General features: G+C 38.8%; 28 non-coding genes across 28 annotated transcripts; 14 read left to right on the top strand and 14 right to left on the bottom strand.

Moving 5' to 3' along the window:
- Positions 1-424: 424 nt before the first annotated feature.
- On the bottom strand, positions 425-506 carry TRNAS-GCU (transfer RNA serine (anticodon GCU)). Its single transcript has one exon. It is a non-coding gene; the product is annotated as a tRNA-Ser (tRNA).
- Positions 507-798: 292 nt separating this feature from the next.
- On the top strand, positions 799-872 carry TRNAT-AGU (transfer RNA threonine (anticodon AGU)). Its single transcript has one exon. It is a non-coding gene; the product is annotated as a tRNA-Thr (tRNA).
- A 671-nt stretch (positions 873-1,543) lies between these two features.
- Positions 1,544-1,625, bottom strand: TRNAS-GCU (transfer RNA serine (anticodon GCU)). The gene has a single exon. It is a non-coding gene; the product is annotated as a tRNA-Ser (tRNA).
- A 292-nt stretch (positions 1,626-1,917) lies between these two features.
- Positions 1,918-1,991, top strand: TRNAT-AGU (transfer RNA threonine (anticodon AGU)). The gene has a single exon. It is a non-coding gene; the product is annotated as a tRNA-Thr (tRNA).
- A 671-nt stretch (positions 1,992-2,662) lies between these two features.
- Positions 2,663-2,744, bottom strand: TRNAS-GCU (transfer RNA serine (anticodon GCU)). Its single transcript has one exon. It is a non-coding gene; the product is annotated as a tRNA-Ser (tRNA).
- A 292-nt stretch (positions 2,745-3,036) lies between these two features.
- TRNAT-AGU (transfer RNA threonine (anticodon AGU)) lies at positions 3,037-3,110 on the top strand. Its single transcript has one exon. It is a non-coding gene; the product is annotated as a tRNA-Thr (tRNA).
- A 671-nt stretch (positions 3,111-3,781) lies between these two features.
- TRNAS-GCU (transfer RNA serine (anticodon GCU)) lies at positions 3,782-3,863 on the bottom strand. Its single transcript has one exon. It is a non-coding gene; the product is annotated as a tRNA-Ser (tRNA).
- A 1,417-nt stretch (positions 3,864-5,280) lies between these two features.
- TRNAT-AGU (transfer RNA threonine (anticodon AGU)) lies at positions 5,281-5,354 on the top strand. The gene has a single exon. It is a non-coding gene; the product is annotated as a tRNA-Thr (tRNA).
- Positions 5,355-6,025: 671 nt separating this feature from the next.
- Positions 6,026-6,107, bottom strand: TRNAS-GCU (transfer RNA serine (anticodon GCU)). Its single transcript has one exon. It is a non-coding gene; the product is annotated as a tRNA-Ser (tRNA).
- Positions 6,108-7,144: 1,037 nt separating this feature from the next.
- On the bottom strand, positions 7,145-7,226 carry TRNAS-GCU (transfer RNA serine (anticodon GCU)). The gene has a single exon. It is a non-coding gene; the product is annotated as a tRNA-Ser (tRNA).
- Positions 7,227-8,643: 1,417 nt separating this feature from the next.
- Positions 8,644-8,717, top strand: TRNAT-AGU (transfer RNA threonine (anticodon AGU)). Its single transcript has one exon. It is a non-coding gene; the product is annotated as a tRNA-Thr (tRNA).
- Positions 8,718-9,388: 671 nt separating this feature from the next.
- Positions 9,389-9,470, bottom strand: TRNAS-GCU (transfer RNA serine (anticodon GCU)). Its single transcript has one exon. It is a non-coding gene; the product is annotated as a tRNA-Ser (tRNA).
- A 292-nt stretch (positions 9,471-9,762) lies between these two features.
- Positions 9,763-9,836, top strand: TRNAT-AGU (transfer RNA threonine (anticodon AGU)). Its single transcript has one exon. It is a non-coding gene; the product is annotated as a tRNA-Thr (tRNA).
- Positions 9,837-10,507: 671 nt separating this feature from the next.
- TRNAS-GCU (transfer RNA serine (anticodon GCU)) lies at positions 10,508-10,589 on the bottom strand. The gene has a single exon. It is a non-coding gene; the product is annotated as a tRNA-Ser (tRNA).
- A 292-nt stretch (positions 10,590-10,881) lies between these two features.
- Positions 10,882-10,955, top strand: TRNAT-AGU (transfer RNA threonine (anticodon AGU)). The gene has a single exon. It is a non-coding gene; the product is annotated as a tRNA-Thr (tRNA).
- Positions 10,956-12,006: 1,051 nt separating this feature from the next.
- TRNAT-AGU (transfer RNA threonine (anticodon AGU)) lies at positions 12,007-12,080 on the top strand. The gene has a single exon. It is a non-coding gene; the product is annotated as a tRNA-Thr (tRNA).
- Positions 12,081-12,751: 671 nt separating this feature from the next.
- On the bottom strand, positions 12,752-12,833 carry TRNAS-GCU (transfer RNA serine (anticodon GCU)). The gene has a single exon. It is a non-coding gene; the product is annotated as a tRNA-Ser (tRNA).
- Positions 12,834-13,125: 292 nt separating this feature from the next.
- TRNAT-AGU (transfer RNA threonine (anticodon AGU)) lies at positions 13,126-13,199 on the top strand. Its single transcript has one exon. It is a non-coding gene; the product is annotated as a tRNA-Thr (tRNA).
- A 671-nt stretch (positions 13,200-13,870) lies between these two features.
- TRNAS-GCU (transfer RNA serine (anticodon GCU)) lies at positions 13,871-13,952 on the bottom strand. The gene has a single exon. It is a non-coding gene; the product is annotated as a tRNA-Ser (tRNA).
- A 292-nt stretch (positions 13,953-14,244) lies between these two features.
- On the top strand, positions 14,245-14,318 carry TRNAT-AGU (transfer RNA threonine (anticodon AGU)). The gene has a single exon. It is a non-coding gene; the product is annotated as a tRNA-Thr (tRNA).
- Positions 14,319-15,369: 1,051 nt separating this feature from the next.
- Positions 15,370-15,443, top strand: TRNAT-AGU (transfer RNA threonine (anticodon AGU)). The gene has a single exon. It is a non-coding gene; the product is annotated as a tRNA-Thr (tRNA).
- A 671-nt stretch (positions 15,444-16,114) lies between these two features.
- On the bottom strand, positions 16,115-16,196 carry TRNAS-GCU (transfer RNA serine (anticodon GCU)). The gene has a single exon. It is a non-coding gene; the product is annotated as a tRNA-Ser (tRNA).
- Positions 16,197-16,488: 292 nt separating this feature from the next.
- Positions 16,489-16,562, top strand: TRNAT-AGU (transfer RNA threonine (anticodon AGU)). Its single transcript has one exon. It is a non-coding gene; the product is annotated as a tRNA-Thr (tRNA).
- Positions 16,563-17,233: 671 nt separating this feature from the next.
- TRNAS-GCU (transfer RNA serine (anticodon GCU)) lies at positions 17,234-17,315 on the bottom strand. The gene has a single exon. It is a non-coding gene; the product is annotated as a tRNA-Ser (tRNA).
- Positions 17,316-17,607: 292 nt separating this feature from the next.
- On the top strand, positions 17,608-17,681 carry TRNAT-AGU (transfer RNA threonine (anticodon AGU)). Its single transcript has one exon. It is a non-coding gene; the product is annotated as a tRNA-Thr (tRNA).
- Positions 17,682-18,352: 671 nt separating this feature from the next.
- TRNAS-GCU (transfer RNA serine (anticodon GCU)) lies at positions 18,353-18,434 on the bottom strand. Its single transcript has one exon. It is a non-coding gene; the product is annotated as a tRNA-Ser (tRNA).
- Positions 18,435-18,726: 292 nt separating this feature from the next.
- TRNAT-AGU (transfer RNA threonine (anticodon AGU)) lies at positions 18,727-18,800 on the top strand. Its single transcript has one exon. It is a non-coding gene; the product is annotated as a tRNA-Thr (tRNA).
- Positions 18,801-19,471: 671 nt separating this feature from the next.
- On the bottom strand, positions 19,472-19,553 carry TRNAS-GCU (transfer RNA serine (anticodon GCU)). Its single transcript has one exon. It is a non-coding gene; the product is annotated as a tRNA-Ser (tRNA).
- Positions 19,554-20,042: the final 489 nt, after the last annotated feature.

Here is a 20,042-nt window from a genome sequence, read left to right as displayed (position 1 = left end):
CACCTTTTTGTCCTTTGGCTTAGTTGGTCTAAGTGCCTGTTTAGTAAACAGAAAATCTTGATTTCGAACGTCAGCAGTGGTTTTCTTTCTTCATCTCAGTTTGGGTCATTTTAGCAAAAAAAAGGTGGACTTTTGTTCTTGTATGACATTAAACAAGTCTTTACCACAGTCAAAACATAGTGCAGTTGAGAGAAAAAAAATCTCTGCTGTCGAAACGCTTAAAAAGGAATTAGACGATATAACTTTCTTTAGAGAATAAAGGATGGCATCAAGCATTTCAAAATAAAACCAGTGGATTTACACTTCTAACTCTGCAAAGTTTGATAGCAGCTTTCTTAAAAAGGAAGATAAACTTTCAAGCTTGACGTATCTACCGCTTTGGCTAGAAATGAAAACAATACAACATGAAACAAGCAGAATAAACCGACGAGGATGGGATTCGAACCCATGCATGCAGAGCACAATGGATTAGCAGTCCATCGCCTTAACCACTCGGCCACCTCGTCTACATGGCGCACATGCACTAAGGAGAAAAGATGTAATGATTATTTTTACGGGTCAGTGTGTTTTCATTGAAGATATTACAGTGTCTATTCTTTACAGTTAGATTGGGGCAAACTCTTTTGGCCCTGCTGTGGCATTCCTTCAATCTGCCTATTCTGTGTCATAACTTGGAAGAAAAACAAGTACCAAGTTGAAGCTGTGCTAGAAGATGGATCATTCAATTATGGAACTTCAAAACCCAAGGCCTTGTCATCGATCCAGATTCTATTGCATTTCATAGGCTTTCCAGCTTGTGGTGCTGTGGCTTAGTTGGTTAAAGCGCCTGTCTAGTAAACAGGAGATCCTGAGTTCGAATCTCAGCAGTGCCTTGTTTTCATCATCTCAAAAAGAAACTTCCTATCTTAAAAATGGGATTTTCACTTGCATGAAACCTCAAATTTACCTTGGCTACGTCTTTACTGATAGTGCAATTGTGAGATGAAGAATGTCTTCTGTATAAGGGCCAAAAAGGAAGAAAGATGGCATCAAGCATGACAACTTAAAACCAGTGGATTTTATTTTGAAATTCCTCCTCTTTATGCATCTGACTCGCTAAGCAGGCTTTCTAAAGTAACACACCTTTTTGTCCTTTGGCTTAGTTGGTCTAAGTGCCTGTTTAGTAAACAGAAAATCTTGATTTCGAACGTCAGCAGTGGTTTTCTTTCTCCATCTCAGTTTGGGTCATTTTAGCAAAAAAAAGGTGGACTTTTGTTCTTGTATGACATTAAACAAGTCTTTACCACAGTCAAAACATAGTGCAGTTGAGAGAAAAAAAATCTCTGCTGTCGAAACGCTTAAAAAGGAATTAGACGATATAACTTTCTTTAGAGAATAAAGGATGGCATCAAGCATTTCAAAATAAAACCAGTGGATTTACACTTCTAACTCTGCAAAGTTTGATAGCAGCTTTCTTAAAAAGGAAGATAAACTTTCAAGCTTGACGTATCTACCGCTTTGGCTAGAAATGAAAACAATACAACATGAAACAAGCAGAATAAACCGACGAGGATGGGATTCGAACCCATGCATGCAGAGCACAATGGATTAGCAGTCCATCGCCTTAACCACTCGGCCACCTCGTCTACATGGCGCACATGCGCTAAGGAGAAAAGATGTAATGATTATTTTTACGGGTCAGTGTGTTTTCATTGAAGATATTACAGTGTCTATTCTTTACAGTTAGATTGGGGCAAACTCTTTTGGCCCTGCTGTGGCATTCCTTCAATCTGCCTATTCTGTGTCATAACTTGGAAGAAAAACAAGTACCAAGTTGAAGCTGTGCTAGAAGATGGATCATTCAATTATGGAACTTCAAAACCCAAGGCCTTGTCATCGATCCAGATTCTATTGCATTTCATAGGCTTTCCAGCTTGTGGTGCTGTGGCTTAGTTGGTTAAAGCGCCTGTCTAGTAAACAGGAGATCCTGAGTTCGAATCTCAGCAGTGCCTTGTTTTCATCATCTCAAAAAGAAACTTCCTATCTTAAAAATGGGATTTTCACTTGCATGAAACCTCAAATTTACCTTGGCTACGTCTTTACTGATAGTGCAATTGTGAGATGAAGAATGTCTTCTGTATAAGGGCCAAAAAGGAAGAAAGATGGCATCAAGCATGACAACTTAAAACCAGTGGATTTTATTTTGAAATTCCTCCTCTTTATGCATCTGACTCGCTAAGCAGGCTTTCTAAAGTATCACACCTTTTTGTCCTTTGGCTTAGTTGGTCTAAGTGCCTGTTTAGTAAACAGAAAATCTTGATTTCGAACGTCAGCAGTGGTTTTCTTTCTTCATCTCAGTTTGGGTCATTTTAGCAAAAAAAAGGTGGACTTTTGTTCTTGTATGACATTAAACAAGTCTTTACCACAGTCAAAACATAGTGCAGTTGAGAGAAAAAAAATCTCTGCTGTCGAAACGCTTAAAAAGGAATTAGACGATATAACTTTCTTTAGAGAATAAAGGATGGCATCAAGCATTTCAAAATAAAACCAGTGGATTTACACTTCTAACTCTGCAAAGTTTGATAGCAGCTTTCTTAAAAAGGAAGATAAACTTTCAAGCTTGACGTATCTACCGCTTTGGCTAGAAATGAAAACAATACAACATGAAACAAGCAGAATAAACCGACGAGGATGGGATTCGAACCCATGCATGCAGAGCACAATGGATTAGCAGTCCATCGCCTTAACCACTCGGCCACCTCGTCTACATGGCGCACATGCGCTAAGGAGAAAAGATGTAATGATTATTTTTACGGGTCAGTGTGTTTTCATTGAAGATATTACAGTGTCTATTCTTTACAGTTAGATTGGGGCAAACTCTTTTGGCCCTGCTGTGGCATTCCTTCAATCTGCCTATTCTGTGTCATAACTTGGAAGAAAAACAAGTACCAAGTTGAAGCTGTGCTAGAAGATGGATCATTCAATTATGGAACTTCAAAACCCAAGGCCTTGTCATCGATCCAGATTCTATTGCATTTCATAGGCTTTCCAGCTTGTGGTGCTGTGGCTTAGTTGGTTAAAGCGCCTGTCTAGTAAACAGGAGATCCTGAGTTCGAATCTCAGCAGTGCCTTGTTTTCATCATCTCAAAAAGAAACTTCCTATCTTAAAAATGGGATTTTCACTTGCATGAAACCTCAAATTTACCTTGGCTACGTCTTTACTGATAGTGCAATTGTGAGATGAAGAATGTCTTCTGTATAAGGGCCAAAAAGGAAGAAAGATGGCATCAAGCATGACAACTTAAAACCAGTGGATTTTATTTTGAAATTCCTCCTCTTTATGCATCTGACTCGCTAAGCAGGCTTTCTAAAGTAACACACCTTTTTGTCCTTTGGCTTAGTTGGTCTAAGTGCCTGTTTAGTAAACAGAAAATCTTGATTTCGAACGTCAGCAGTGGTTTTCTTTCTTCATCTCAGTTTGGGTCATTTTAGCAAAAAAAAGGTGGACTTTTGTTCTTGTATGACATTAAACAAGTCTTTACCACAGTCAAAACATAGTGCAGTTGAGAGAAAAAAAATCTCTGCTGTCGAAACGCTTAAAAAGGAATTAGACGATATAACTTTCTTTAGAGAATAAAGGATGGCATCAAGCATTTCAAAATAAAACCAGTGGATTTACACTTCTAACTCTGCAAAGTTTGATAGCAGCTTTCTTAAAAAGGAAGATAAACTTTCAAGCTTGACGTATCTACCGCTTTGGCTAGAAATGAAAACAATACAACATGAAACAAGCAGAATAAACCGACGAGGATGGGATTCGAACCCATGCATGCAGAGCACAATGGATTAGCAGTCCATCGCCTTAACCACTCGGCCACCTCGTCTACATGGCGCACATGCGCTAAGGAGAAAAGATGTAATGATTATTTTTACGGGTCAGTGTGTTTTCATTGAAGATATTACAGTGTCTATTCTTTACAGTTAGATTGGGGCAAACTCTTTTGGCCCTGCTGTGGCATTCCTTCAATCTGCCTATTCTGTGTCATAACTTGGAAGAAAAACAAGTACCAAGTTGAAGCTGTGCTAGAAGATGGATCATTCAATTATGGAACTTCAAAACCCAAGGCCTTGTCATCGATCCAGATTCTATTGCATTTCATAGGCTTTCCAGCTTGTGGTGCTGTGGCTTAGTTGGTTAAAGCGCCTGTCTAGTAAACAGGAGATCCTGAGTTCGAATCTCAGCATTACCTTGTTTTCATCATCTCAAAAAGAAACTTCCTATCTTAAAAATGGGATTTTCACTTGCATGAAACCTCAAATTTACCTTGGCTACGTCTTTACTGATAGTGCAATTGTGAGATGAAGAATGTCTTCTGTATAAGGGCCAAAAAGGAAGAAAGATGGCATCAAGCATGACAACTTAAAACCAGTGGATTTTATTTTGAAATTCCTCCTCTTTATGCATCTGACTCGCTAAGCAGGCTTTCTAAAGTATCACACCTTTTTGTCCTTTGGCTTAGTTGGTCTAAGTGCCTGTTTAGTAAACAGAAAATCTTGATTTCGAACGTCAGCAGTGGTTTTCATTCTTCATCTCAGTTTGGGTCATTTTAGCAAAAAAAAAGGTGGACTTTTGTTCTTGTATGACATTAAACAAGTCTTTACCACAGTCAAAACATAGTGCAGTTGAGAGAAAAAAAATCTCTGCTGTCGAAACGCTTAAAAAGGAATTAGATGATATAACTTTCTTTAGAGAATAAAGGATGGCATCAAGCATTTCAAAATAAAACCAGTGGATTTACACTTCTAACTCTGCAAAGTTTGATAGCAGCTTTCTTAAAAAGGAAGATAAACTTTCAAGCTTGACGTATCTACCGCTTTGGCTAGAAATGAAAACAAAACAATACAACATAAAACAAGCAGAATAAACCGACGAGGATGGGATTCAAACCCATGCATGCAGAGCACAATGGATTAGCAGTCCATCGCCTTAACCACTCGGCCACCTCGTCTACATGGCGCACATGCGCTAAGGAGAAAAGATGTAATGATTATTTTTACGGGTCAGTGTGTTTTCATTGAAGATATTACAGTGTCTATTCTTTACAGTTAGATTGGGGCAAACTCTTTTGGCCCTGCTGTGGCATTCCTTCAATCTGCCTATTCTGTGTCATAACTTGGAAGAAAAACAAGTACCAAGTTGAAGCTGTGCTAGAAGATGGATCATTCAATTATGGAACTTCAAAACCCAAGGCCTTGTCATCGATCCAGATTCTATTGCATTTCATAGGCTTTCCAGCTTGTGGTGCTGTGGCTTAGTTGGTTAAAGCGCCTGTCTAGTAAACAGGAGATCCTGAGTTCGAATCTCAGCAGTGCCTTGTTTTCATCATCTCAAAAAGAAACTTCCTATCTTAAAAATGGGATTTTCACTTGCATGAAACCTCAAATTTACCTTGGCTACGTCTTTACTGATAGTGCAATTGTGAGATGAAGAATGTCTTCTGTATAAGGGCCAAAAAGGAAGAAAGATGGCATCAAGCATGACAACTTATAACCAGTGGATTTTATTTTGAAATTCCTCCTCTTTATGCATCTGACTCGCTAAGCAGGCTTTCTAAAGTATCACACCTTTTTGTCCTTTGGCTTAGTTGGTCTAAGTGCCTGTTTAGTAAACAGAAAATCTTGATTTCGAACGTCAGCAGTGGTTTTCTTTCTTCATCTCAGTTTGGGTCATTTTAGCAAAAAAAAGGTGGACTTTTGTTCTTGTATGACATTAAACAAGTCTTTACCACAGTCAAAACATAGTGCAGTTGAGAGAAAAAAAATCTCTGCTGTCGAAACGCTTAAAAAGGAATTAGACGATATAACTTTCTTTAGAGAATAAAGGATGGCATCAAGCATTTCAAAATAAAACCAGTGGATTTACACTTCTAACTCTGCAAAGTTTGATAGCAGCTTTCTTAAAAAGGAAGATAAACTTTCAAGCTTGACGTATCTACCGCTTTGGCTAGAAATGAAAACAATACAACATGAAACAAGCAGAATAAACCGACGAGGATGGGATTCGAACCCATGCATGCAGAGCACAATGGATTAGCAGTCCATCGCCTTAACCACTCGGCCACCTCGTCTACATGGCGCACATGCGCTAAGGAGAAAAGATGTAATGATTATTTTTACGGGTCAGTGTGTTTTCATTGAAGATATTACAGTGTCTATTCTTTACAGTTAGATTGGGGCAAACTCTTTTGGCCCTGCTGTGGCATTCCTTCAATCTGCCTATTCTGTGTCATAACTTGGAAGAAAAACAAGTACCAAGTTGAAGCTGTGCTAGAAGATGGATCATTCAATTATGGAACTTCAAAACCCAAGGCCTTGTCATCGATCCAGATTCTATTGCATTTCATAGGCTTTCCAGCTTGTGGAGCTGTGGCTTAGTTGGTTAAAGCGCCTGTCTAGTAAACAGGAGATCCTGAGTTCGAATCTCAGCAGTGCCTTGTTTTCATCATCTCAAAAAGAAACTTCCTATCTTAAAAATGGGATTTTCACTTGCATGAAACCTCAAATTTACCTTGGCTACGTCTTTACTGATAGTGCAATTGTGAGATGAAGAATGTCTTCTGTATAAGGGCCAAAAAGGAAGAAAGATGGCATCAAGCATGACAACTTAAAACCAGTGGATTTTATTTTGAAATTCCTCCTCTTTATGCATCTGACTCGCTAAGCAGGCTTTCTAAAGTAACACACCTTTTTGTCCTTTGGCTTAGTTGGTCTAAGTGCCTGTTTAGTAAACAGAAAATCTTGATTTCGAACGTCAGCAGTGGTTTTCTTTCTTCATCTCAGTTTGGGTCATTTTAGCAAAAAAAAGGTGGACTTTTGTTCTTGTATGACATTAAACAAGTCTTTACCACAGTCAAAACATAGTGCAGTTGAGAGAAAAAAAATCTCTGCTGTCGAAACGCTTAAAAAGGAATTAGACGATATAACTTTCTTTAGAGAATAAAGGATGGCATCAAGCATTTCAAAATAAAACCAGTGGATTTACACTTCTAACTCTGCAAAGTTTGATAGCAGCTTTCTTAAAAAGGAAGATAAACTTTCAAGCTTGACGTATCTACCGCTTTGGCTAGAAATGAAAACAATACAACATGAAACAAGCAGAATAAACCGACGAGGATGGGATTCGAACCCATGCATGCAGAGCACAATGGATTAGCAGTCCATCGCCTTAACCACTCGGCCACCTCGTCTACATGGCGCACATGCGCTAAGGAGAAAAGATGTAATGATTATTTTTACGGGTCAGTGTGTTTTCATTGAAGATATTACAGTGTCTATTCTTTACAGTTAGATTGGGGCAAACTCTTTTGGCCCTGCTGTGGCATTCCTTCAATCTGCCTATTCTGTGTCATAACTTGGAAGAAAAACAAGTACCAAGTTGAAGCTGTGCTAGAAGATGGATCATTCAATTATGGAACTTCAAAACCCAAGGCCTTGTCATCGATCCAGATTCTATTGCATTTCATAGGCTTTCCAGCTTGTGGTGCTGTGGCTTAGTTGGTTAAAGCGCCTGTCTAGTAAACAGGAGATCCTGAGTTCGAATCTCAGCATTACCTTGTTTTCATCATCTCAAAAAGAAACTTCCTATCTTAAAAATGGGATTTTCACTTGCATGAAACCTCAAATTTACCTTGGCTACGTCTTTACTGATAGTGCAATTGTGAGATGAAGAATGTCTTCTGTATAAGGGCCAAAAAGGAAGAAAGATGGCATCAAGCATGACAACTTAAAACCAGTGGATTTTATTTTGAAATTCCTCCTCTTTATGCATCTGACTCGCTAAGCAGGCTTTCTAAAGTATCACACCTTTTTGTCCTTTGGCTTAGTTGGTCTAAGTGCCTGTTTAGTAAACAGAAAATCTTGATTTCGAACGTCAGCAGTGGTTTTCATTCTTCATCTCAGTTTGGGTCATTTTAGCAAAAAAAAAGGTGGACTTTTGTTCTTGTATGACATTAAACAAGTCTTTACCACAGTCAAAACATAGTGCAGTTGAGAGAAAAAAAATCTCTGCTGTCGAAACGCTTAAAAAGGAATTAGACGATATAACTTTCTTTAGAGAATAAAGGATGGCATCAAGCATTTCAAAATAAAACCAGTGGATTTACACTTCTAACTCTGCAAAGTTTGATAGCAGCTTTCTTAAAAAGGAAGATAAACTTTCAAGCTTGACGTATCTACCGCTTTGGCTAGAAATGAAAACAAAACAATACAACATGAAACAAGCAGAATAAACCGACGAGGATGGGATTCAAACCCATGCATGCAGAGCACAATGGATTAGCAGTCCATCGCCTTAACCACTCGGCCACCTCGTCTACATGGCGCACATGCGCTAAGGAGAAAAGATGTAATGATTATTTTTACGGGTCAGTGTGTTTTCATTGAAGATATTACAGTGTCTATTCTTTACAGTTAGATTGGGGCAAACTCTTTTGGCCCTGCTGTGGCATTCCTTCAATCTGCCTATTCTGTGTCATAACTTGGAAGAAAAACAAGTACCAAGTTGAAGCTGTGCTAGAAGATGGATCATTCAATTATGGAACTTCAAAACCCAAGGCCTTGTCATCGATCCAGATTCTATTGCATTTCATAGGCTTTCCAGCTTGTGGTGCTGTGGCTTAGTTGGTTAAAGCGCCTGTCTAGTAAACAGGAGATCCTGAGTTCGAATCTCAGCAGTGCCTTGTTTTCATCATCTCAAAAAGAAACTTCCTATCTTAAAAATGGGATTTTCACTTGCATGAAACCTCAAATTTACCTTGGCTACGTCTTTACTGATAGTGCAATTGTGAGATGAAGAATGTCTTCTGTATAAGGGCCAAAAAGGAAGAAAGATGGCATCAAGCATGACAACTTAAAACCAGTGGATTTTATTTTGAAATTCCTCCTCTTTATGCATCTGACTCGCTAAGCAGGCTTTCTAAAGTATCACACCTTTTTGTCCTTTGGCTTAGTTGGTCTAAGTGCCTGTTTAGTAAACAGAAAATCTTGATTTCGAACGTCAGCAGTGGTTTTCTTTCTTCATCTCAGTTTGGGTCATTTTAGCAAAAAAAAGGTGGACTTTTGTTCTTGTATGACATTAAACAAGTCTTTACCACAGTCAAAACATAGTGCAGTTGAGAGAAAAAAAATCTCTGCTGTCGAAACGCTTAAAAAGGAATTAGACGATATAACTTTCTTTAGAGAATAAAGGATGGCATCAAGCATTTCAAAATAAAACCAGTGGATTTACACTTCTAACTCTGCAAAGTTTGATAGCAGCTTTCTTAAAAAGGAAGATAAACTTTCAAGCTTGACGTATCTACCGCTTTGGCTAGAAATGAAAACAATACAACATGAAACAAGCAGAATAAACCGACGAGGATGGGATTCGAACCCATGCATGCAGAGCACAATGGATTAGCAGTCCATCGCCTTAACCACTCGGCCACCTCGTCTACATGGCGCACATGCGCTAAGGAGAAAAGATGTAATGATTATTTTTACGGGTCAGTGTGTTTTCATTGAAGATATTACAGTGTCTATTCTTTACAGTTAGATTGGGGCAAACTCTTTTGGCCCTGCTGTGGCATTCCTTCAATCTGCCTATTCTGTGTCATAACTTGGAAGAAAAACAAGTACCAAGTTGAAGCTGTGCTAGAAGATGGATCATTCAATTATGGAACTTCAAAACCCAAGGCCTTGTCGTCGGTCCAGATTCTATTGCATTTCATAGGCTTTCCAGCTTGTGGTGCTGTGGCTTAGTTGGTTAAAGCGCCTGTCTAGTAAACAGGAGATCCTGAGTTCGAATCTCAGCAGTGCCTTGTTTTCATCATCTCAAAAAGAAACTTCCTATCTTAAAAATGGGATTTTCACTTGCATGAAACCTCAAATTTACCTTGGCTACGTCTTTACTGATAGTGCAATTGTGAGATGAAGAATGTCTTCTGTATAAGGGCCAAAAAGGAAGAAAGATGGCATCAAGCATGACAACTTAAAACCAGTGGATTTTATTTTGAAATTCCTCCTCTTTATGCATCTGACTCGCTAAGCAGGCTTTCTAAAGTATCACACCTTTTTGTCCTTTGGCTTAGTTGGTCTAAGTGCCTGTTTAGTAAACAGAAAATCTTGATTTCGAACGTCAGCAGTGGTTTTCTTTCTTCATCTCAGTTTGGGTCATTTTAGCAAAAAAAAGGTGGACTTTTGTTCTTGTATGACATTAAACAAGTCTTTACCACAGTCAAAACATAGTGCAGTTGAGAGAAAAAAAATCTCTGCTGTCGAAACGCTTAAAAAGGAATTAGACGATATAACTTTCTTTAGAGAATAAAGGATGGCATCAAGCATTTCAAAATAAAACCAGTGGATTTACACTTCTAACTCTGCAAAGTTTGATAGCAGCTTTCTTAAAAAGGAAGATAAACTTTCAAGCTTGACGTATCTACCGCTTTGGCTAGAAATGAAAACAATACAACATGAAACAAGCAGAATAAACCGACGAGGATGGGATTCGAACCCATGCATGCAGAGCACAATGGATTAGCAGTCCATCGCCTTAACCACTCGGCCACCTCGTCTACATGGCGCACATGCGCTAAGGAGAAAAGATGTAATGATTATTTTTACGGGTCAGTGTGTTTTCATTGAAGATATTACAGTGTCTATTCTTTACAGTTAGATTGGGGCAAACTCTTTTGGCCCTGCTGTGGCATTCCTTCAATCTGCCTATTCTGTGTCATAACTTGGAAGAAAAACAAGTACCAAGTTGAAGCTGTGCTAGAAGATGGATCATTCAATTATGGAACTTCAAAACCCAAGGCCTTGTCGTCGGTCCAGATTCTATTGCATTTCATAGGCTTTCCAGCTTGTGGTGCTGTGGCTTAGTTGGTTAAAGCGCCTGTCTAGTAAACAGGAGATCCTGAGTTCGAATCTCAGCAGTGCCTTGTTTTCATCATCTCAAAAAGAAACTTCCTATCTTAAAAATGGGATTTTCACTTGCATGAAACCTCAAATTTACCTTGGCTACGTCTTTACTGATAGTGCAATTGTGAGATGAAGAATGTCTTCTGTATAAGGGCCAAAAAGGAAGAAAGATGGCATCAAGCATGACAACTTAAAACCAGTGGATTTTATTTTGAAATTCCTCCTCTTTATGCATCTGACTCGCTAAGCAGGCTTTCTAAAGTATCACACCTTTTTGTCCTTTGGCTTAGTTGGTCTAAGTGCCTGTTTAGTAAACAGAAAATCTTGATTTCGAACGTCAGCAGTGGTTTTCATTCTTCATCTCAGTTTGGGTCATTTTAGCAAAAAAAAAGGTGGACTTTTGTTCTTGTATGACATTAAACAAGTCTTTACCACAGTCAAAACATAGTGCAGTTGAGAGAAAAAAAATCTCTGCTGTCGAAACGCTTAAAAAGGAATTAGACGATATAACTTTCTTTAGAGAATAAAGGATGGCATCAAGCATTTCAAAATAAAACCAGTGGATTTACACTTCTAACTCTGCAAAGTTTGATAGCAGCTTTCTTAAAAAGGAAGATAAACTTTCAAGCTTGACGTATCTACCGCTTTGGCTAGAAATGAAAACAAAACAATACAACATGAAACAAGCAGAATAAACCGACGAGGATGGGATTCAAACCCATGCATGCAGAGCACAATGGATTAGCAGTCCATCGCCTTAACCACTCGGCCACCTCGTCTACATGGCGCACATGCGCTAAGGAGAAAAGATGTAATGATTATTTTTACGGGTCAGTGTGTTTTCATTGAAGATATTACAGTGTCTATTCTTTACAGTTAGATTGGGGCAAACTCTTTTGGCCCTGCTGTGGCATTCCTTCAATCTGCCTATTCTGTGTCATAACTTGGAAGAAAAACAAGTACCAAGTTGAAGCTGTGCTAGAAGATGGATCATTCAATTATGGAACTTCAAAACCCAAGGCCTTGTCATCGATCCAGATTCTATTGCATTTCATAGGCTTTCCAGCTTGTGGTGCTGTGGCTTAGTTGGTTAAAGCGCCTGTCTAGTAAACAGGAGATCCTGAGTTCGAATCTCAGCAGTGCCTTGTTTTCATCATCTCAAAAAGAAACTTCCTATCTTAAAAATGGGATTTTCACTTGCATGAAACCTCAAATTTACCTTGGCTACGTCTTTACTGATAGTGCAATTGTGAGATGAAGAATGTCTTCTGTATAAGGGCCAAAAAGGAAGAAAGATGGCATCAAGCATGACAACTTAAAACCAGTGGATTTTATTTTGAAATTCCTCCTCTTTATGCATCTGACTCGCTAAGCAGGCTTTCTAAAGTATCACACCTTTTTGTCCTTTGGCTTAGTTGGTCTAAGTGCCTGTTTAGTAAACAGAAAATCTTGATTTCGAACGTCAGCAGTGGTTTTCTTTCTTCATCTCAGTTTGGGTCATTTTAGCAAAAAAAAGGTGGACTTTTGTTCTTGTATGACATTAAACAAGTCTTTACCACAGTCAAAACATAGTGCAGTTGAGAGAAAAAAAATCTCTGCTGTCGAAACGCTTAAAAAGGAATTAGACGATATAACTTTCTTTAGAGAATAAAGGATGGCATCAAGCATTTCAAAATAAAACCAGTGGATTTACACTTCTAACTCTGCAAAGTTTGATAGCAGCTTTCTTAAAAAGGAAGATAAACTTTCAAGCTTGACGTATCTACCGCTTTGGCTAGAAATGAAAACAATACAACATGAAACAAGCAGAATAAACCGACGAGGATGGGATTCGAACCCATGCATGCAGAGCACAATGGATTAGCAGTCCATCGCCTTAACCACTCGGCCACCTCGTCTACATGGCGCACATGCGCTAAGGAGAAAAGATGTAATGATTATTTTTACGGGTCAGTGTGTTTTCATTGAAGATATTACAGTGTCTATTCTTTACAGTTAGATTGGGGCAAACTCTTTTGGCCCTGCTGTGGCATTCCTTCAATCTGCCTATTCTGTGTCATAACTTGGAAGAAAAACAAGTACCAAGTTGAAGCTGTGCTAGAAGATGGATCATTCAATTATGGAACTTCAAAACCCAAGGCCTTGTCGTCGGTCCAGATTCTATTGCATTTCATAGGCTTTCCAGCTTGTGGTGCTGTGGCTTAGTTGGTTAAAGCGCCTGTCTAGTAAACAGGAGATCCTGAGTTCGAATCTCAGCAGTGCCTTGTTTTCATCATCTCAAAAAGAAACTTCCTATCTTAAAAATGGGATTTTCACTTGCATGAAACCTCAAATTTACCTTGGCTACGTCTTTACTGATAGTGCAATTGTGAGATGAAGAATGTCTTCTGTATAAGGGCCAAAAAGGAAGAAAGATGGCATCAAGCATGACAACTTAAAACCAGTGGATTTTATTTTGAAATTCCTCCTCTTTATGCATCTGACTCGCTAAGCAGGCTTTCTAAAGTATCACACCTTTTTGTCCTTTGGCTTAGTTGGTCTAAGTGCCTGTTTAGTAAACAGAAAATCTTGATTTCGAACGTCAGCAGTGGTTTTCTTTCTTCATCTCAGTTTGGGTCATTTTAGCAAAAAAAAGGTGGACTTTTGTTCTTGTATGACATTAAACAAGTCTTTACCACAGTCAAAACATAGTGCAGTTGAGAGAAAAAAAATCTCTGCTGTCGAAACGCTTAAAAAGGAATTAGACGATATAACTTTCTTTAGAGAATAAAGGATGGCATCAAGCATTTCAAAATAAAACCAGTGGATTTACACTTCTAACTCTGCAAAGTTTGATAGCAGCTTTCTTAAAAAGGAAGATAAACTTTCAAGCTTGACGTATCTACCGCTTTGGCTAGAAATGAAAACAATACAACATGAAACAAGCAGAATAAACCGACGAGGATGGGATTCGAACCCATGCATGCAGAGCACAATGGATTAGCAGTCCATCGCCTTAACCACTCGGCCACCTCGTCTACATGGCGCACATGCGCTAAGGAGAAAAGATGTAATGATTATTTTTACGGGTCAGTGTGTTTTCATTGAAGATATTACAGTGTCTATTCTTTACAGTTAGATTGGGGCAAACTCTTTTGGCCCTGCTGTGGCATTCCTTCAATCTGCCTATTCTGTGTCATAACTTGGAAGAAAAACAAGTACCAAGTTGAAGCTGTGCTAGAAGATGGATCATTCAATTATGGAACTTCAAAACCCAAGGCCTTGTCGTCGGTCCAGATTCTATTGCATTTCATAGGCTTTCCAGCTTGTGGTGCTGTGGCTTAGTTGGTTAAAGCGCCTGTCTAGTAAACAGGAGATCCTGAGTTCGAATCTCAGCAGTGCCTTGTTTTCATCATCTCAAAAAGAAACTTCCTATCTTAAAAATGGGATTTTCACTTGCATGAAACCTCAAATTTACCTTGGCTACGTCTTTACTGATAGTGCAATTGTGAGATGAAGAATGTCTTCTGTATAAGGGCCAAAAAGGAAGAAAGATGGCATCAAGCATGACAACTTAAAACCAGTGGATTTTATTTTGAAATTCCTCCTCTTTATGCATCTGACTCGCTAAGCAGGCTTTCTAAAGTATCACACCTTTTTGTCCTTTGGCTTAGTTGGTCTAAGTGCCTGTTTAGTAAACAGAAAATCTTGATTTCGAACGTCAGCAGTGGTTTTCATTCTTCATCTCAGTTTGGGTCATTTTAGCAAAAAAAAAGGTGGACTTTTGTTCTTGTATGACATTAAACAAGTCTTTACCACAGTCAAAACATAGTGCAGTTGAGAGAAAAAAAATCTCTGCTGTCGAAACGCTTAAAAAGGAATTAGACGATATAACTTTCTTTAGAGAATAAAGGATGGCATCAAGCATTTCAAAATAAAACCAGTGGATTTACACTTCTAACTCTGCAAAGTTTGATAGCAGCTTTCTTAAAAAGGAAGATAAACTTTCAAGCTTGACGTATCTACCGCTTTGGCTAGAAATGAAAACAAAACAATACAACATGAAACAAGCAGAATAAACCGACGAGGATGGGATTCAAACCCATGCATGCAGAGCACAATGGATTAGCAGTCCATCGCCTTAACCACTCGGCCACCTCGTCTACATGGCGCACATGCGCTAAGGAGAAAAGATGTAATGATTATTTTTACGGGTCAGTGTGTTTTCATTGAAGATATTACAGTGTCTATTCTTTACAGTTAGATTGGGGCAAACTCTTTTGGCCCTGCTGTGGCATTCCTTCAATCTGCCTATTCTGTGTCATAACTTGGAAGAAAAACAAGTACCAAGTTGAAGCTGTGCTAGAAGATGGATCATTCAATTATGGAACTTCAAAACCCAAGGCCTTGTCATCGATCCAGATTCTATTGCATTTCATAGGCTTTCCAGCTTGTGGTGCTGTGGCTTAGTTGGTTAAAGCGCCTGTCTAGTAAACAGGAGATCCTGAGTTCGAATCTCAGCAGTGCCTTGTTTTCATCATCTCAAAAAGAAACTTCCTATCTTAAAAATGGGATTTTCACTTGCATGAAACCTCAAATTTACCTTGGCTACGTCTTTACTGATAGTGCAATTGTGAGATGAAGAATGTCTTCTGTATAAGGGCCAAAAAGGAAGAAAGATGGCATCAAGCATGACAACTTAAAACCAGTGGATTTTATTTTGAAATTCCTCCTCTTTATGCATCTGACTCGCTAAGCAGGCTTTCTAAAGTATCACACCTTTTTGTCCTTTGGCTTAGTTGGTCTAAGTGCCTGTTTAGTAAACAGAAAATCTTGATTTCGAACGTCAGCAGTGGTTTTCTTTCTTCATCTCAGTTTGGGTCATTTTAGCAAAAAAAAGGTGGACTTTTGTTCTTGTATGACATTAAACAAGTCTTTACCACAGTCAAAACATAGTGCAGTTGAGAGAAAAAAAATCTCTGCTGTCGAAATGCTTAAAAAGGAATTAGACGATATAACTTTCTTTAGAGAATAAAGGATGGCATCAAGCATTTCAAAATAAAACCAGTGGATTTACACTTCTAACTCTGCAAAGTTTGATAGCAGCTTTCTTAAAAAGGAAGATAAACTTTCAAGCTTGACGTATCTACCGCTTTGGCTAGAAATGAAAACAATACAACATGAAACAAGCAGAATAAACCGACGAGGATGGGATTCGAACCCATGCATGCAGAGCACAATGGATTAGCAGTCCATCGCCTTAACCACTCGGCCACCTCGTCTACATGGCGCACATGCGCTAAGGAGAAAAGATGTAATGATTATTTTTACGGGTCAGTGTGTTTTCATTGAAGATATTACAGTGTCTATTCTTTACAGTTAGATTGGGGCAAACTCTTTTGGCCCTGCTGTGGCATTCCTTCAATCTGCCTATTCTGTGTCATAACTTGGAAGAAAAACAAGTACCAAGTTGAAGCTGTGCTAGAAGATGGATCATTCAATTATGGAACTTCAAAACCCAAGGCCTTGTCATCGATCCAGATTCTATTGCATTTCATAGGCTTTTCAGCTTGTGGTGCTGTGGCTTAGTTGGTTAAAGCGCCTGTCTAGTAAACAGGAGATCCTGAGTTCGAATCTCAGCAGTGCCTTGTTTTCATCATCTCAAAAAGAAACTTCCTATCTTAAAAATGGGATTTTCACTTGCATGAAACCTCAAATTTACCTTGGCTACGTCTTTACTGATAGTGCAATTGTGAGATGAAGAATGTCTTCTGTATAAGGGCCAAAAAGGAAGAAAGATGGCATCAAGCATGACAACTTAAAACCAGTGGATTTTATTTTGAAATTCCTCCTCTTTATGCATCTGACTCGCTAAGCAGGCTTTCTAAAGTATCACACCTTTTTGTCCTTTGGCTTAGTTGGTCTAAGTGCCTGTTTAGTAAACAGAAAATCTTGATTTCGAACGTCAGCAGTGGTTTTCTTTCTTCATCTCAGTTTGGGTCATTTTAGCAAAAAAAAGGTGGACTTTTGTTCTTGTATGACATTAAACAAGTCTTTACCACAGTCAAAACATAGTGCAGTTGAGAGAAAAAAAATCTCTGCTGTCGAAACGCTTAAAAAGGAATTAGACGATATAACTTTCTTTAGAGAATAAAGGATGGCATCAAGCATTTCAAAATAAAACCAGTGGATTTACACTTCTAACTCTGCAAAGTTTGATAGCAGCTTTCTTAAAAAGGAAGATAAACTTTCAAGCTTGACGTATCTACCGCTTTGGCTAGAAATGAAAACAATACAACATGAAACAAGCAGAATAAACCGACGAGGATGGGATTCGAACCCATGCATGCAGAGCACAATGGATTAGCAGTCCATCGCCTTAACCACTCGGCCACCTCGTCTACATGGCGCACATGCGCTAAGGAGAAAAGATGTAATGATTATTTTTACGGGTCAGTGTGTTTTCATTGAAGATATTACAGTGTCTATTCTTTACAGTTAGATTGGGGCAAACTCTTTTGGCCCTGCTGTGGCATTCCTTCAATCTGCCTATTCTGTGTCATAACTTGGAAGAAAAACAAGTACCAAGTTGAAGCTGTGCTAGAAGATGGATCATTCAATTATGGAACTTCAAAACCCAAGGCCTTGTCATCGATCCAGATTCTATTGCATTTCATAGGCTTTCCAGCTTGTGGTGCTGTGGCTTAGTTGGTTAAAGCGCCTGTCTAGTAAACAGGAGATCCTGAGTTCGAATCTCAGCAGTGCCTTGTTTTCATCATCTCAAAAAGAAACTTCCTATCTTAAAAATGGGATTTTCACTTGCATGAAACCTCAAATTTACCTTGGCTACGTCTTTACTGATAGTGCAATTGTGAGATGAAGAATGTCTTCTGTATAAGGGCCAAAAAGGAAGAAAGATGGCATCAAGCATGACAACTTAAAACCAGTGGATTTTATTTTGAAATTCCTCCTCTTTATGCATCTGACTCGCTAAGCAGGCTTTCTAAAGTATCACACCTTTTTGTCCTTTGGCTTAGTTGGTCTAAGTGCCTGTTTAGTAAACAGAAAATCTTGATTTCGAACGTCAGCAGTGGTTTTCTTTCTTCATCTCAGTTTGGGTCATTTTAGCAAAAAAAAGGTGGACTTTTGTTCTTGTATGACATTAAACAAGTCTTTACCACAGTCAAAACATAGTGCAGTTGAGAGAAAAAAAATCTCTGCTGTCGAAACGCTTAAAAAGGAATTAGACGATATAACTTTCTTTAGAGAATAAAGGATGGCATCAAGCATTTCAAAATAAAACCAGTGGATTTACACTTCTAACTCTGCAAAGTTTGATAGCAGCTTTCTTAAAAAGGAAGATAAACTTTCAAGCTTGACGTATCTACCGCTTTGGCTAGAAATGAAAACAATACAACATGAAACAAGCAGAATAAACCGACGAGGATGGGATTCGAACCCATGCATGCAGAGCACAATGGATTAGCAGTCCATCGCCTTAACCACTCGGCCACCTCGTCTACATGGCGCACATGCGCTAAGGAGAAAAGATGTAATGATTATTTTTACGGGTCAGTGTGTTTTCATTGAAGATATTACAGTGTCTATTCTTTACAGTTAGATTGGGGCAAACTCTTTTGGCCCTGCTGTGGCATTCCTTCAATCTGCCTATTCTGTGTCATAACTTGGAAGAAAAACAAGTACCAAGTTGAAGCTGTGCTAGAAGATGGATCATTCAATTATGGAACTTCAAAACCCAAGGCCTTGTCATCGATCCAGATTCTATTGCATTACATAGGCTTTCCAGCTTGTGGTGCTGTGGCTTAGTTGGTTAAAGCGCCTGTCTAGTAAACAGGAGATCCTGAGTTCGAATCTCAGCAGTGCCTTGTTTTCATCATCTCAAAAAGAAACTTCCTATCTTAAAAATGGGATTTTCACTTGCATGAAACCTCAAATTTACCTTGGCTACGTCTTTACTGATAGTGCAATTGTGAGATGAAGAATGTCTTCTGTATAAGGGCCAAAAAGGAAGAAAGATGGCATCAAGCATGACAACTTAAAACCAGTGGATTTTATTTTGAAATTCCTCCTCTTTATGCATCTGACTCGCTAAGCAGGCTTTCTAAAGTATCACACCTTTTTGTCCTTTGGCTTAGTTGGTCTAAGTGCCTGTTTAGTAAACAGAAAATCTTGATTTCGAACGTCAGCAGTGGTTTTCTTTCTTCATCTCAGTTTGGGTCATTTTAGCAAAAAAAAGGTGGACTTTTGTTCTTGTATGACATTAAACAAGTCTTTACCACAGTCAAAACATAGTGCAGTTGAGAGAAAAAAAATCTCTGCTGTCGAAACGCTTAAAAAGGAATTAGACGATATAACTTTCTTTAGAGAATAAAGGATGGCATCAAGCATTTCAAAATAAAACCAGTGGATTTACACTTCTAACTCTGCAAAGTTTGATAGCAGCTTTCTTAAAAAGGAAGATAAACTTTCAAGCTTGACGTATCTACCGCTTTGGCTAGAAATGAAAACAATACAACATGAAACAAGCAGAATAAACCGACGAGGATGGGATTCGAACCCATGCATGCAGAGCACAATGGATTAGCAGTCCATCGCCTTAACCACTCGGCCACCTCGTCTACATGGCGCACATGCGCTAAGGAGAAAAGATGTAATGATTATTTTTACGGGTCAGTGTGTTTTCATTGAAGATATTACAGTGTCTATTCTTTACAGTTAGATTGGGGCAAACTCTTTTGGCCCTGCTGTGGCATTCCTTCAATCTGCCTATTCTGTGTCATAACTTGGAAGAAAAACAAGTACCAAGTTGAAGCTGTGCTAGAAGATGGATCATTCAATTATGGAACTTCAAAACCCAAGGCCTTGTGCCTTAGAGCACAATGGATTAGCAGTCCATCGCCTTAACCACTCGGCCACCTCGTCTACATGGCGCACATGCGCTAAGGAGAAAAGATGTAATGATTATTTTTACGGGTCAGTGTGTTTTCATTGAAGATATTACAGTGTCTATTCTTTACAGTTAGATTGGGGCAAACTCTTTTGGCCCTGCTGTGGCATTCCTTCAATCTGCCTATTCTGTGTCATAACTTGGAAGAAAAACAAGTACC

This window comes from Ranitomeya imitator, chromosome 7 (assembly GCF_032444005.1).
Source record: "Ranitomeya imitator isolate aRanImi1 chromosome 7, aRanImi1.pri, whole genome shotgun sequence".
Lineage (NCBI taxonomy): Eukaryota > Metazoa > Chordata > Amphibia > Anura > Dendrobatidae > Ranitomeya > Ranitomeya imitator.
This window is presented reverse-complemented; position numbering and strand designations above follow the sequence as displayed.